Genomic DNA, 17,468 nt, shown 5'->3' on the forward strand with positions numbered 1-17,468 from the left:
GACTTTCTCACAACTACACGCTGTCTGGCAAAAGCACAGGTGTGAATGTAGCCTAAATCAAATCTTGCACAGCAGTAGACACTTGTTCAAATATAACAATGTCACTACAAAGGTTGAATGGAAAGTAAGCAGTAATACAAATTTCAAACATTAACCACCTCAATACTGGGCACTTTTACCCCCGTTCCAGCCCTGGCCAATTTTCAGCTTTCGGTGCTCTCACACTTTCAATGACAATTGCGCAGTCATGCAACGCAGAACCCAAACTACATTTGTTATCATTTTGTTCACACAACCAGAGCTCTCTTTTAGTGGTATTTAATCCCCACAGTTTTTTTTTGATAAATTAACGAAAAGAGACCAAATTTTTTGAAGAAAAAAAAAACATTTTTCTTTGTTTCTGTTTTAAAATTTTGCAAAGAATTAATTATTCTTCATAAATTTAAGCCAAGATGTATTCTGTTACATTTCTTTGAAAATAACCCAAATCAGTACTTCTTATTTAGTCTGCAGGAAAGCTATAGATCCCACAAACTATGGTATAGATCTGAAAATCGATCAATCCTGAAGTACTGACGGCCAATCTAATTTCTCAAGGCCCAAAAATGTCAGGACAGTACAGATACCCCCCAAATGAACCCTTTTTGAAAAGTAGACAGTCCGCAGTATTTAGTAAGAGGCATGTTGACTTTTTTGAATCTGTATAATTTTTGAGAAAATGAAAGGCTGTGATCAGGGATGGTGACAGTGTAAAAAAAGAAAAAAAAATTGTTTAATTTTTTTTTTTACGACTGTTTTATTTTCATAACACACTGTGACCAGAGTAGTACAATGTTACCATAGCAACATTGTACTACTCTGGGGAAATGATCAGTATTTTTTTTTTGCTATAAGCAAGCATTTAACTGAATGAAATCGATTCATTCAGGTTTTTTAGTGGCTATTAGCTGTGACTGGCCACAGCTAATCACGAGACAGATGGGCTGTAATTGGCCCAGTCTCTACATGTAATCACAGCTAGTGACATAACTGTATACAATGGATGGCATGAAAGGAAGTCATCCATTGTTTACAATTGTCATGTGACCTGCTGTGATTGATAACAGCAGGTCACATGGTACAGGCAAGGAGCCCGTAAACAGATCTGTCATCGGCTGTGTCCAAGGTACACAGCTGGTGACAGATCTCACCTCAGCACTGCGTGATCTGGGAAGGACGTCATATGCTACCCACCCAGATCGACGAGTCCCGTTCCACCATCATTTTGCTATTGGCCAGGCAGGAACAGGTTAAAACAATAATAAAGGCTTAACTTTTTTTCTAAAAATAACAAGCATGTCATAACTACCTGCTGTGTGCAGTGGTTTTGCACAGAGCAGCCCAGATCCTCCTCTTCTTGGGTCCCCCACAGGTCCTCCTGGCCCCTCCCTCCAGTCGGGTGCCCCCACAGCAAGCAACTTGCTATGGGGGCACCTGCTGCTCTGTGTGTTCATTCACACATGGAGCCGTGGCTCAGTCCCAACCCCCCTTGATCTCATTGGCTCACTGGCTGTGATTGACAGCCGCAGGAGCCAAAGGCTCCCGCTGTTGTCTTATCCAATGAGGAGAGGGAGTCCTGGGATAGCCGAGACTCCAGTGCACATCACTGGATCAAGAGGGGAGGGCGGGCTACGAGCTGGTGCACAGAGAAGGTTTTTTACCTTCACGCATAGAATACATGAAGGCAAAAAACCTTAAGCCTGTACAACCACTTTAAGGCTCCATTCAAACCTAAGCATTTTTTAACTAGAAGCCCAAATCGCTCAACAATCCAAATCCCATTGTTTTCAACAGCCAATGTTCACATTCAACATCCTGTTTGAAGCTGGATGCCTGTCTCTCAGAAAAGTATATGAGCTACTTTTCAGAAAAAATTGAGCAATTTTGCCCCAAAAGACTTCAACAACTGAAAATTCGAGCATTCTTTCAGGTGTATTTTAGAATTTTTTTTAGCTCATATAACTGATTCCCCCCCCCAGTGCTTCCAATTGGCTAAAACAAAAACCCCTGAAGCTTGAATACTAACAAATTGAACAAAACACTTCTAAATGCTTGTATGTTCTTGCAAAACCGCTCAAAAATTGCTTTAAAAATCGCTCTGCTCAGGTATGGGTGCATCCTAACCGGTACACTGTATACTCCCTCCATACCCTATTCATGAATCTCATTTCAGACCGCCTGCTCCATTGTCAAAAGACCAAGTGTAAAACAGATCAGCCCACATTTTTTTTTCAGAGTTAGTATAAAGTGGAGGAAGATTAGAACCTCTGTCATTTTTATACTCCTATCAAAGAGCAGGGGCGCATTTGATGCGAGGCAAACAAGGCATTTGCCTAGGGCGGCACTTTTCAGGGGGGCGGCATGGCGGCAGTGCCACCCCCCCTTTCCCACGGAAGCAAGACTTCTGTAGGAAAGGGACAGGGCTGCCATGGCAAGGAGGGTCACTCGGGCCAAGGGACCGGCTGCAGAGGTGGGCGGGTCAGCGGTGAGCGCGTGTCAGTGTGTCGGGATGTGCAGGCCGGGATGTGCAGGAGGGTGCCAGCGAAGGAAGAAGCAGAAGAGGACGAGGTCAGGGTGGAGGAGCCCGCCCGCTCTTTTGTCGCCGGAGATCCTGGGGGAGAAGGGACACAGGCAGCCGTCCTGGAGTGATGCTGACACCATCTGGAGGAGCTGCTGCAAGACAGGTAAGTGCTTGGAGGACTGGTGCTTCCCCACTCCTGTCTCACGGTCCCCCCGGACACACTGCCCCCACCTGTTCTACTTCAACCCTCCTGTCCCCCACATTGTCCAACTACCCCCCATCTGTCCCCACTGCCCCCCACCTGTCCCTCTGCACTCCTCCTGTCCAGCTGCCCCTCACCTGTCTCTCTGCACTCCTCCTGTCCCACTGCCCCTCACCTGTCCCTTTGCATTCCTCCTGTCCAGCTGCCCCTCACCTGTCCATCTGCACTCCTTCTATCCAGCTGCCCCTCCCCTTTCACTCTGCACTCCTCCTGTCCAGCTGCCCCTCACCTGTCCATCTGCACTCCTTCTATCCAGCTGCCCCTCCCCTTTCACTCTGCACTTCTCCTGCCCAGCTGCCCCGATCCTGTCCCATGCCCCCTGTCACGCTGCCCCCCACCTATCCCTCTGCACTCCTCCTGTCCCTCTGTGCTCCTTCACCTGTCCCACTGTGCTCCTCCTGTCCCACTGCCCCTCACCTGTCCCACTGCGCTTCTCCTGTCCCGCTGCCCCGATCCTATCCCATGTCCCTTGTCACGCTGCCCCCCATCTGTCCCTCTATGCTCCTTCTATCCCACTGCCCCTCACCTGTCCCTCTGTGCCCCTCACCTGTCCCTCTGTGCTCCTCCTGTCCCACTGCCAATCACCTGTCCCTTTACACTCTTCCTGTCCCGTTGCCCCGATACACCAATGTGGGACACTATTACTCCCACTGATACCAATGATGGGGCACTTCCACCCACTGACACCAAAGATGGGGCACTATTCCTCCCACTGACACCAATGATGGGGCACTATCCCTCCCACTGATACCAATGATGGAGCACTATTCCTCCTACTGACACTAACGATGGGGCACTTCCTCCCACTGATACCAATGATGGGGCCCTATTCCTCCCACTGACACCAATGATGGGGCACTATTCATCCCACTGACACCAATGATGGGGCACGATTCCTCCCCCTGACACTAATGATGGGGCACTTCCTTCCACTGATATGAATTAATGGGGCACTATTTCTCCCCCTGACACCAATGATGGGGCACGATTCCTCCCACTGACACCAATGATGGGGCACGATTCCTCCCACTGACACCAATGATGGGGCACGATCCCTCCCACTGACACCAATGATGGGGCACGATTCCTCCCACTGACATCAATAATGGGGCACTATTCCTCACACTGACACCAATGATGGGGCACTATTCCTCACACTGACATCAATGATGGGGCACTATTCCCCACACTGACACCAATGATGGGCGCTATTCCTCACAAACTGACAGTAATGATGGGGCACCATCATTGGTGTCAGTGATTTTAGTCTTGCCTAGGGCAGCACAAAACCAAAATACACCACTGTCCAGGAGTCGGGACTCCCTGTCATGTAGGACAGATTCACATTGTTAGCTGTGTAAATGCATGTGCATTATTCCGTCCATTCCAATAAGCCTACCCATTCTTTTGAATAGGCTGCCTAACGCAACAATAAAAAGGTACATGGAAAATTCTTTGTGACGCAGCACACTGCAATGCAGTGTAGTACATCACTGCGCATTGTGTTGTGGTTAGGAATGAATGGCATTGCAGCGCACCAATGTCTGCATCACCACAGCACAACAATGTGAACCCCAGCTTAACAGGGAGAACCCCAGCCTTAGTATCCCAATGACAATTGTTTCATTAGAGAGGAAGCGATGCAAACTCGGAAACACAACAGAAATACCAATGCTTTTGTTTTCAGTACAGTAGTGGAAGGCCTACCTCCACCCCCATCAATCTTTTATTTCTGTATCTATGCTGCGGATCTGATTTTCCATCCAACTCCTTCTATTTTTCAGTCAAAGAATGTCAAACGGGAAGGGGCCGACAGGGCCATCCACTGAACGAACTTTGACCAATTTATTTCCGGTTCCTGCTGAAGTTTGTACGCTGTATAGACATTAACTGCTAAAACCTTTGTCACTAACAGTAATTGATAAGAGATCTTCAAAACAGAGCCCCAATAGCAGGAGATCAGCAAGGGATCTAATCTTTCACTGCTTTATGTAAAAAATAAATAAATAATGGCTATGCAAGCTAAAAATAATCAGCATTAATAGCAGAGAAGTGATTATGAAACCTTACCAATAAAATAGGGAATACCATCAAAATGGATTTTTGCCCAAAGCGCCATAAGGGTCCTTTCACATGGGCATTCTGTTTATTCATCACTTCAGTCACGTTTTTTCAAAGAAAAAAACGGATCAGTTTAAATCAGTTTCTCGTCAGTTTTTACATCCTTTACCAACGCAAAAACAGACCGTATGTCCGTTTACATCCATTTACATCCGTTTTTCATCTGTTGCATTTTTTTTTTACACGGAAGAACAATAAGTTTTTCTTCCTTTCAAAAAGAACGGATGGTAATGGATGTGGACATTAACAGATGTAAACAGATTATCATCCGTTTACATCTGCTAGCCCATAGAAATACATGGGGGCCGTTGTTCATCTGTAAACGGACAGATGAATAATGGACATATGGAACGCCCGTGTGAAAGGACCCTAAGAGTTTTCAGTAACCTGCAATCTGATAGGCTGATGTGGGCAACACTTCCACTTGTTTTTAAGGCTTACTAATATTTATTTATTTTTTTTTTTTTTTTTAAGTGCAAAAGACAGTCGCTACTTCCAAAACTCAATCTGTTCTGACTGGGCGAAGCTCCAACACTTCCTGGGAGCATCTAAGTCCTCCCCTCCTGCCTCTTACACATTGGTACTGCTCCATCACCATAATGAGATGCTTCACAGTACAGCAGGATTGGACATGGAAGACAACAGGGAGAGACCACAAGACCACAGCAGCAAAAGGCCTGACAACAAAGATACTCTGTTGAATGGCAATAAGTAAGCATTGCACGAAAGTCCGCTCTCCTCCCCTATTTTCTGTGACCTGAAAGGCAAAGTGAAAAAAACACTTTTTTGGTAAAAAAATAAAGGTAATCCCAAGCACATAACATACCCCTCCAAAAACATTTTGAGGCCCCCCACATATATGCACGTATGAACATCAACACGCATGTCAAGGATCAACTGTGGGTGTAGGATTAGAACCTTTTTCTTTTTTTTAATGGATAAACTGGATGCACTTTTGTCTTTTTTCAGCCAGAAGAACTATGTACCTATGTAAGGTGCCTACGTATGAAAACGTCAATTGCAATACACGTGTTATTTATTTATTATTATTATTTCAGGTGCTTATATAGCGCTGTCAATTTACGCAGTGCTTTTACATATATATTGTACATTCACATCAGTCCTTAACCCTCAAGGGGCGCACAATCTAAGGTCCCTAACTCACATTCATACGTACACATACTAGGGCCAATTTAGACAGGATCCAATTAACCTACCAGCATGTCTTTGGATTGCGGAAGGAAACCGGAGTACCCGGAGGAAACCCACGCAGGCACAGGGAGAACATGCAAACTCCATATCGTTATATATCGCTGCGCCCGTCAGAGTGAGAGCAATCATTCTAGCACAAGACCTCCTGCTTAACGCATAGCTATAGAAATATAGGGTACTGAATTTTGTTGCCATTTCATAGGCGCACACAAATTTAAGGTTTGGCATGTTGGGTATCGGCAAAAACTTGTCTTTTATATTTTACCAAATACTTGGGTAATTTATTGCATTTGTTTGACCTAAAATTCACTTTAGTGCGTTTTTTTTACTAAAATTGTGCGTTTCCTAGACCTTTATGGTAATATCGTGTGACATAAAAAAATGGAACTACCAATATTTTTTTCTCTAGGGCAGCCTTTTTCAAACAGGGTGCCCAGGCACCCTGGGGTTCCTTGAGGTTTCTTCAGGGGTGCCTTTGCAAAATGTCTAAAAATTGCCCAAAACTGGTATACAAGCCAGGGGGTGGAACAAGCCGGCCTTTTAGTTACACAAAGCAACAGGTTATCATTGTGCACCATTACGACCTTCTACCCGCCAGCGTCCTGACAACCAATGACATCATCAGTTGATAAAGAGGATGTCAGCTGCCTGCACAGCATCCTAGTTTGACTCTCCCCTGCCCATTCCCATCAGTGCTGTGGTCACTTTAGCTCAGTGTTGGAGAAAAACTGAGGGAGAAGAGAAACAATGGAATACTAGTCAGTACCAATGTGCAAAAATGTATTTGCTTTGGAAGAATAAATCACCTCTAATGTTGAGTGTCCTACATGTGTGGATGTTGCTGCATTATATAAAACTATCAGAATAGTTTTTCACATTTTAGAATGGGGTTCCTTAAGACTCTGAAATTTTAAAGGGTGCCTCAGGACTGTCCATAATTTTAACCGCCTCCCGCCCGCCATATAGTCGAATGACGGGCACAAGGCGGTTCTCTCGTTCTGGAAGGACATCATATGACGTCCTCCCGTTCTCACCGCGCATGCGCAGCCCCGGGAGCGCGCAGTATGGCGATCGGCAGTGCGCTGTGTCCCTCAGACACAGCGGATCACCGATCCACAGAAAGAGCCAAAGATGTTTGCTCGGTCATGTGATCCGCTGTGTCCAATCACAGCTGATCGCATGTAAACAGGGAAATGCCGGTTATCGGCATTTCTCTCCTCACGAGCTGTCACGCTGACAGCTCAAGAAGAGAGGAGAGCCGGTTATCGGCATTTCTCTCCTCACGGGCTGTCACGCTGACAGCTCGAGAAGAGAGGAGAGACGGTAATCAGTATTCCTCGGAAGGGACATGTACACAAATCATCAGTGCACTGATGATAAGTGTGCCCTGATGATCTGTGTAGCCCCAGCAGTGTCACCTGTCAGTGTCCATCAGTGCCAGCTCTCAGTGCTCATCCATGCCACCTGCCAGTGCCCATCAGTGCCACATCAATGCCACATATCAGTGCCCATCTGACCTGCCTTTCAGTGTCACCCATCAGTGCAAGTCAGTGCCACCTATCAATGCCAATCAGTGCCGCCTATCAGTGCCAGACAGTGCCGCCTATCAGTGTGCATCAGTGCCCATCAGTGATGCCTGTCAATGCCCATCAGTGCCACCTACCAGTGCCTCCTCATAAGTGCCACCTATCAGTGTCCATCAGTGCTGCCTATCTGTGCCACCTAACAGTGCCAGTCAGTGCCACCTATTAATGCCGCCTATCAGTGCCATATATCAGTGCCCATCAGTGATGCCTGTCAATGCCCATCAGTGCCACCTACCAGTGCCTCCTCATAAGTGCCACTTATCAGTGTCCATCAGTGCAGCCTATCAGTGCCCATCACTGCAGCCTCATTAGTGCATATCATTGAAGGAGAAAAATTTACAAAATTTATAACAAACAAAGAAAAAATATTTTTTTTTCAAAATGTTCAGTGGTTTTTGGTTTGTTAAAAATAAAAATAAAAACCCAGAGCTGATTAAATACCACCAAAATAAAGCTCTGTCTGTCAAAAAAAAATGATAAAAATTTCATATGGGTACAGTGTTGCATGACCGCACAATTGTCATTCAAAGTGTGACAGCGCTGAAAGCTGGAAATTGGCCTGGACAGGAATACCAGTATATTCCCGAGGAATACCTCGGGAATACCCTACAGCGTTGCTCCGGGATCCCTTCTGCCTTTCCTTGTCCTTCGCTCCGGTGATGTCCCCCCTGAAGCATCCCCGGCCATCTCCTCCGACCGATGCCGGCATCTGTCTTCCGGGTTTTGTTCCCTGCGACGTCGGGACGTACGGGGACGGAACTGGCGGGAAATTTAAAAATGTCAAAAAGTGACATTCACTAAATACACTAAAATCACATAGTAAAACATTACTATATCAAACCATTTCACATACATTTTGTCCTGAGTGCTTTGTCCTGTGCCCTGCCTGCATTTTTACCGTTCTTTCTGCCTGGAAAATGAGAAATGTCCATGTCGTCGAAAAAGCGTTCCTTTAGGTCAAAAGCAGTTTTAGAACAGCGATAGTAAATTAGAACTACTTGCAGAATTGAGTGATAATGATTCGTGGGGAAATTTGTTATCAGACACTGAAAACGATTTTGTGATGTGAGAACTTGGCGCTCTATTTCAAATTTCAGTGTTTTTGGTTTGATTATATTATTGAAATAAATTATTATATTATTATGTTTTATGATTATTTATTAAATTATAATTTATGATTTTGTGTTTCAAATTTGAACATACCCGGGATGTTTACTAGACTCTTGTTCGGACAGATTTCAGTGAGTTATTCCTAAAAATACAGGCCTACAATAAAAAAACGACAAATTTCCATGCAAAAAAATGTACCGCTTTGAGCACACAAATACCGACATAATCAGACTGCTAGGGAGGTTACGCAGCCACCAGTCCTGAGGTCTGATCAGCTGCAATACATTACTTTTTGTTTTTGGGACGAGCTATACTCAAACAGTGGTGGGCAAAAATTATGGAAGGCCTCAAGTGTGCTCCCTCGACACTTGCAGAGGCCCACACAATAGCAGCAGTTTATTGCATCTCAATGCTCTAAAATGATGATACAACTGTATATTTTTCAGCGTATCACAACGCACACTAAAAAAGATGGAGTACAATGACCACTAGCACTGGTGTCAGTGGACACAATAATAACCAACAGCATTGGAGTCAATAGGTGCAATAAGCAGCAGCACTGGTCTCAGTGTGGATGCAATAATAAGCCCCAGCATTAGTATCAGTGAAGGCAAATAAACACTGCATTGGTGTCAGGGAATGCAATAATAACTGCAGAGCTTTGGTGTCAGTGGAAGCAATAATAAGACCCCAGCTTTGGTGTCAATGGCTGCAATAAGCAGCTCGCAGCTCTGGTGTCACTACTATTAACCACCCCTCCTCATTGGCAGTAAAATGTAACCCCCTCGCCATATAGGTGCTCAGTGACCGAGAAAGTTAACCCCCTATGAAGTGTAATTTAACCTCCACTGCATTAATTAAGAATCTCCCCTCCCATTACTGACTATGGAAGTGAAAGCTGAACCCTCCATGATCTCCCCTCCCATTGCTGATCTTGGCAGTGAAAGTTAACCCCTTCCTAATTCACCCCACCCACTTTCCCCCATTAGGGCCCTTTCACAATGATATGTTTTTCCTGCACTTTTACCTTGCCATGAAAATGCAAGAAAAATGAATCCCATTAAATCCTATGGGAATGTTCACACCACTGCGCTGTGGTGCATTTTGAAAAGTCCTGCATGCTGCATCTTGGTTTTAGTTTTGAAAACCGCACCAAAAATGCAGCTCCCCATAGAAATGAATTGAAAACGCAACAATAACGCACACGATTTTAATGTGTTTTAGTTACATGTCCATTTTTCACAGCTGTAAGCAATAAAAAAAACACACCAGAAATGCATCTGAAACACAGAAAAATTGCTGTACACCTATATGTGTTTTTACAATTATTTTGCTACAGAGCAGTGTGAGAGGGCCCTTACTGACCATAGTAGTGAAGTTAACCCCTCCACGAACTACACCCCCCCCCCCCCATTGCTGACAATAGCAGTAAAAGTTAAAGCGAAGCTCCACCCAAACGGGAAAGTTTCGCTTTAAGCCTTTGTCCCCACTCGCCATTAACGATTGACACCTTTGGGGAGCGAGCGGGGTACCCAAATTTGACAGGTACCCGCTCCAACTTCCGTTGCGATCGCCTAGGTGATCGGAAGCGGAAATTGTCTTCTCCCCCCCCCCTGTAGTCTTATAGGACATGTGACAGGTCCCACAGGACTACGGGGCCATTCACAAAGCGCAGCGGTTCTTGCGTATGCGCAGTGGGGACCCAGCTGTGATGCCACAAGCTGTCACAGCCGGGTGCCCACACTGAAGATGCCGTGTGTTGGGCACCAGGACTCTAACGCTTCGGATGGCCATTCACATCTGGCAATTCGGGATCATGGGGCAGAGTTGCTGCCGTTCCATATCGCCCTGCAATCCTGGCAAAGCGTACCACGCCTGATTGCGTCTCATTCATTTATAATGTCACTTCGAACGCGGCGCGGTTCTTCCTCCAGCTTGTCGCCCAAAAGAAGCTCCTACGTCTGAGGTGTCATTAATAATGGATGGCACACAAACACACGCCAGGATTGCAGTGCGATTTCCGAATCACAGGAACAAACACAATTGCCATCCCAAATCACCAGAGGTGAACGGGGCCTAAAGGTGGGATCCTCATCACCACACTTGCAGCCGCCTGCTATCCAGCAACAAAGTCAGGAAAGGAAAGCAATGAGCTGTACCCTGGGCAGGGGGGAGGGGGGAGGGGGGACTGGAAGATGAGGGGACACTGGGGGGTGATGGGGGCACATAATGGGGGAGATCCAGCTACGTCTGTCCCTCTCCTGGATATCATCACCTCTATAGCCGGATATCATCACCTCTATAACACACTCCATACATAGCCCCCTCCACAACACCCCCTGCGGACTACACCACCCAGCAGGCCCAGCCTTCTCCTCACCACCCCGGCCCCTCCTCAGCACCACCCCCGGCTCTCCTTCCCGCTCTATCTCCTACCTGCTCAGCTCTGTTCTCCTCGGTGACCGTTATGCCGACAGCCGACCGCTCCTATCGTCTCTGGGGACTGTCCGTTTTCTGCCTCAGCTCTGGGATTAGCCTCCTATACAGAAATATAGGAAGACATGGCCGTTAAAAGCCAGCAACAACTTCGTATGCACTGTATGGAGCCGATCAGGAAGGGAGACATCCATGGCAACCAGCGGTATTACAGCCCTGCAGAATGCCCACACAGTGCCATCTAGTGGCAAAATTGAAAAATAACTTTAAAATGGCCACAGTAATATTTCATTCTATGTAAAATCTATAGAATAATATCCAATTTATCAAAATATAGCGTTTCATGACCGAAAAAAAATTGCAAGTCATCAGGCATAACAAAATGCAGCCCAAACACAGCAGGACCCCGGACAGGAAGTGGCAATCAGATCACTCCTGCACAGGTCGCCGACCGATGCACATCGCCAGAGCACGTCTCCTGCGACAACTGCGATTTTCATTATTCTTAAAAATTGATATTGCCATCAGTATTATACTGTTATTGTTTACAATATTATTATTAATATTGTCATTTTTTAGCTTTTTTTTAGGTACATTGGCATCCAACACCATCAGGATGCCACGACCTTCAAGGCGCAGATCATCAGCTCGGGAAGGCCGAGAGTCTCCGATTGCTCATAGGACAAGGTCCAGAGGGCAACGTCGTAGGAGACGGGAGGACGCCAATGCTATTCGCAGACGCCGTTCTCCAAGAGACCGCATTAGGGAGGCTGCCAACAACCCGGTACAAGAGGGACCACCGGCTATGGAGCAGCAGGGTGAGGAGCAGCCGACTTGTTCCATCTGTTTGGCTGAATACGGCGCTGGAGAGGAGACTAGGGTTCTCCAGTGCTCTCATGTTTTCCACCCTGCCTGCATCCAAAGATGGATCAGGGAGAGCGCCACGTGTCCCATTTGCCGGGCAGCTATCCCTAATGCACAAGAGCCACGGAGACTCAACATCCAGGAAGTCTTGAACATGCAGATTGAGGACATGATCCTTTGGTTTGATGTTGAAATGGATGAAGATGGTGAATTCCATGTGGTTTTAGTCCATAATGTATAACGATCTTTTCTCTATATTTCCAGATGCCTGAATGACATCACTGGCAGAAATGGAGATGAAGAGGAGGAAAAGTCCATCGATCGTATTATTATTTTTTGTTATCTTTGTTAGTAGTTAATGTTTGATAAGAAAAAAAAAAAATCTAAAAAAAAAAAAAATTAAAAAAAAAAAAAACCTCAAAAAAAAAAAAATATATATATGTATATGTAAGAAATGTAGTTATATAAAATGTTCTTAGAAGTTGATATTTGAACCCCCCCCAAAAAAAAAAAATTGTATATATTTAAAAAATGTAATTTTATAAAATGTATAAATGTCAAAAAACGGGAAAATCTTGATAGGTCACTTAGTGATGGGGGGTGGGGGGGGGGGGGGGGGTGAGAGTGGAGGGGTGTGTTTTAAATTGCACAAAAAATTGTATCGTATTATTATTTTATATTATCTTTATTAGTAGTTGATGTTTGATAAGAAAAAAAAAAATAATATAAAAATAAATAAATAAATAAAAAAAATATATATATATGTATATGTAGGAAATGTCGTTATATAAAATGAAAAAAAGAAAAAATTGTATATATTTAAAAAATTTAATTGTGTAAAATTTATAAATGTCAAAAAACAGGGGAATGTCTTAATAGGACACTTAGTGATGGGGGTGAGAGAGGAGGGGTGTGTTTTAAATTGCGCTAAAAATGGTATTGTATTATTATTTTTTGTTATCTTTATTAGTAATTGATGTTTGATAAGAAAAAAAAAAAAAAAATATATATATATATATATATATATATGTGTGTAAGAAATGTAGTTATATAAGATGTTTTTAGAAGTTGGTGTTTAAAAAAAAAAAAAAAAAAAATTGTATAAATGTAAAAAATTTAATTGTATGAAATGTATAAATGTAAAAAAACAGAGGCAAGTCTTGATAGGACACTTGGTGATGGGGGGGGGGGGGGTGAGAGAGGAGGGGTGTGTTTTAACCGGTTGCCAATCAGCCACAGTACATATACTGCAGCAAGGTGGCACCGCTGTGCAATATCACGTTTCTAGACATCATTCGCGCTCCCATGCTCCCACGGGTGTCACGATTCGATCCCCGAGGGACCAATCATTCAATTTTAGCCAGTGATGTCCGGCTGAAGTTGAATGATCGGTCCCTGTCCTATCCTGTCCTGTGTTGACAGTTACACAGGACAGCATATGATGTAAATCTTCTCTGCGTGGGCACATTCCGTCCCAGAGAGAGAAGACACAGAAAACATGAGTACAAAGCACTACACTAACCGAACACACCTAGGTCACATTTAACCCATTGATCACCCCCCCCCAGTTAACCCCTTCACTGCCCTGTCACCAGTGTCATTGTTTACAGTGCACAGATTTTTACTGATCACTGTATTAGTGTTGCTGGCGACTTCTGATAGTGTTAGTTAGCGCCCCTCCCAGATAGCGTCAGATAGCCCGCTAGTACACCAGTAATCACATTTAACCCCTTGATTGCCAGGAACATGCTCACTTGCACACTAAACCTCTATTGCTAGTATAGTGTCTGATTGGATCAATATCTTTGATCAGTTCAGCGCTACACCAGCGTTCACATTAGTATAGTGTCCCCAAAAATGCAGCGTTAGCGGAATCAGCCCCGACACCTGCCAGCACCTGCGTTTAACCCCTACACCCCCTTCCCTCCCCCAGCAAGTGCAGTGTCAGTAGATAACTGTCACTTGATACATTACACACAAAACTGCAGTGTTCACAGAATCAGGCCTCATCTCTGTTAGCACTTGTCGGTAAATTTTTTGTAGCGGTTCAAGCAGTCCTTGACAGCTAGGCCCTCTTTTTCTCATGAGTCACACTAGGTACATATACATTTAGTGGCCAAAATGTCCAACCAAAGGTACTTTAGTGGAGAGGCCTACAGGATTCTGAGCATCTCAGGTGAGAGCGAAGGGGAAGACTGACTGACAGAATCCCCCTCAGAATATGAGCCTGTAGACAGCCGTCAGCACCCTGACAGTTAGCTCAGATGACGGAGAAGAAGTCCCTGCTAAGATCAGGTGTACCCGACCCCATTTCCAGGTTGCTGAAGTGGTACAAACGCATGATGACTCTCATATGCAGCAGAGTGTCAGTACTAGTGCCGCGCTACCTTTTGGTGAAATGGCAAGCACCATCGGCCTAGTACATCCTGGTATTATACATACCAGCACTGCAGTATCACTTGGTGACGTGGCGAGTCCCATAAGTGCAGTACAAGCTGGTGCGGTGGCGAGCACAAGTAGTGTCCCGCAGCCACCAAGAATTCACACACAGGACCGTAGAGCCCCTAGTATCCTTCCAGATGTGTTTGCAAATCCCGATTGGCAGCCCACAAATTCTGCAGCACCTGTACTTCCCCCATTCACTGCCCAACCTTCGGCATATATATTTTATATTTGTTGGCACATTTCATGTGTGCCCACCATTAGAAGTGGGTGGATGCAGGGAGGTTTTCTAATGGTGGGCATACCACCACACATTTTTCCTTGCAGAGATATTTCAATTATAAAGTTGTTTTATTGAGTTAATATTTTATTGTTAACCATTGTTGATTTATTTGCAGGAATGTCAAACTGCAGCACTGACCTGTTTATTCTGACAGCAACAGGGTCTTGCTTTCAGAATAGACATAAGTAGGTGTGTGCAGTGCTGTCGGATGAGATTTTTCATCCGCAGTTAAAAAAAAGAGAATATATGCCAAAGCATGGGGGCCTGGGGTGGCCAGTGGGTGGATGGCCCCCATGCTTCGGCATATATATTTTATATTTGTTGGCACATTTCATGTGTGCCCACCATTAGAAGTGGGTGGATTGAGGGAGGTTTCTAATGGTGGGCATACCACACACTTTTTCTGGCAGAGATTTCTTCTCTTTTTTTTCATTCAGCCCACAGGCTGCATAAAGAAAAAAAGAACATAGCATATACACTCAACAAGGACCAGCGACGTACTGGTACATCACTGGACTTTGAATGGTTATACCAGGGTGATGCCTGCAGCTGGCATTATCTTGGTATCATTTTTTTCAGCCGGCAATGGGCTTTCATGTAAAAGCATTCCTAGTGGTTAATTAACTGCAGGATTGCTTTTACAAGCAGCGGAAGAAAAGGCCCCCCCCCCCCTGCGATAGCATTAAAAGTGATAAAAAAAAAAAAAATTAAAGGGACAGTGTAAAAATAATTAAATAAATCAGAAAAAAAAGAAAAAAAAAAGTACCCTCACCCATCCGCGCACGCGCACACCTGCGGTCGTGAGCGTTGACCCTGTGCCAGTATGGAAACAGCGATTGCACCATGCATGTGAGGTATTGCCATGAACGTCAGATCGAGGGCAGTAATTATAGCTCTAGACCTTCTCTGTAAATCTAAAATGGTAGCTTGTAAAGGCTTTTAAAGCTTTGCCTATAGATATTAAAAATGTATGCAGTTTGTAGCCATTGCATAGGGCATGCGCAATTTTAAAGCATGTCATGTTTAATATCTATTTACTCAGCATAGCATCATCTTTTATATCTTACCAAATATTTGGCCAATATATTGTGTTTTTGTGCATTAAAATGAAAAAAAGTGTATATTTTTCAAAAAAATTGTGTTTGAAAAATCTCTGTGTAAGTAATATGTGAGATAAAAAAATTGCAGCACCCACAATTTTATTTACTAGGGTGTCTGCTCTAAATTAATATATAATGTTTGGGGGTTCACTTTAATTTCCTAGCAAAAATACTGATTTTTGTAATGTGAACAAAAAGTGTCAGAAAAGGCTTGGTCTTCAGGTGGTTAGAAGAGTGAGTGATGTGTGGCATAAACTTCTAATGGTGGGCATAAAATGCCCCCACCCCCCAAAATTACCCCTTTTTGGAAAGTAGACACGCCAAACTATTTGCTGAGAGGCATGTTGAATCAACAGCAGAATTTATTTTTTTACCACAAGTTTTTACTCCCCAAAATACATTCTGGGGGTACCACAGGTGAGAGACATTTTGGCAGTCTAGCCAAGTACAGGACCACAAAATCCAATGACTTTTAAAGGGCATTATTTCCTCATTACACTTCCTGACTACCTATCACAGTTTCGGAGGCCCTGGAATGCCAGAATAGCACCAAACCCCCCCAAATGACCAATTTTTGGAAAGTAGACACCCCAAGGAATTTGATAAGAAGCATAGTAAGTATTTTGCAGATCTCATTTGTTGCCACAAGTTTTTGCAAAATGAAGAAAGAAAACAAAAACATATTTTTTCTTTTCTTTTTTTATATTTCAAAACCTTGTGAGAAAAAAATGAGATTTGCAAAATACTTACCATGTCTCTTTTTAAATTCCCTGGAGTGTCTACTTTCCAAAAAGGGGTCATTTGGGAGGGGGTTGGTGCTATCCTGGCATGTCAGGGCCTTTAAAACTGTGATAGGTAGTGAGGAAGTGAAATGAAGAAGTTACGCACCTTCAGGTTTTCAAAGTGGTCATTGGATTTCAGGCTCCTGTATGTGGCTAGGCTCCGAAAAAGTCTCACACGTGTGGTATCCTCATACTCGGTAGAAGTAGCAGAATGTATTTTGGGGTGTAATTCTACATATACCCATGGCTTGTGCAAGAAATAAATCATTTAAATGACAATTTTGTGTAAAAAAAATGTTTTTGTGATTTTTCAGAAACTTGTGGAAAAAAAATAAATCTTCTATGAACACAATGGGGTTTATTTACTAAAGCTGGAGAGTCCAAAATCAGACTCCCTTCTGCATAGAAACCAATCAGCTTCTAACCTCAGCTTGTTCAATGAAGCTTTGGCAATGAAACCTGGAAGCTGATTGGTTTCTATGCAGAAGTGAGTCTGATTTTACACTCTCCAGCTTTAGTAAATAAACCCCAATATGTCTCTCAGCAGATAGCTTAGGGTGTCTACTTTCTGAAAAGGGGTCATTTGGGGGTGTTTGTTCTATCCTGGTATTTTAGCACCTCAAGAGATGTGATGCGCGGTCAGAAAGTAAAAGCTGTGTAAATTTCAAATTATCTATACCATAGTTTGTAGACGCTATAACTTTCACACA

The 17,468-nt window shown here is 44.1% G+C and overlaps 1 long non-coding RNA gene across 1 annotated transcript in view; it reads right to left on the minus strand.

Moving 5' to 3' along the window:
* LOC149447791 (uncharacterized) overlaps positions 1–11,452 on the minus strand; it is a 33,210-nt gene extending 21,758 nt beyond the window's left edge. Inside the window, exons 1-2 of the long non-coding RNA XR_016305826.1 lie at positions 11,288–11,452; positions 8,336–8,500 (exon numbers count right to left, since the gene is read on the minus strand). This is a non-coding gene — a long non-coding RNA (uncharacterized LOC149447791). The remainder of the gene's footprint in view (positions 1–8,335; positions 8,501–11,287) is intronic.
* Positions 11,453–17,468: the final 6,016 nt, after the last annotated feature.

This window comes from Staurois parvus, unplaced genomic scaffold (assembly GCF_062004578.1).
Source record: "Staurois parvus isolate SC_StPar_1 unplaced genomic scaffold, SC_StPar_1.0 ptg000670l, whole genome shotgun sequence".
In the NCBI taxonomy this organism is placed as follows: domain Eukaryota; kingdom Metazoa; phylum Chordata; class Amphibia; order Anura; family Ranidae; genus Staurois; species Staurois parvus.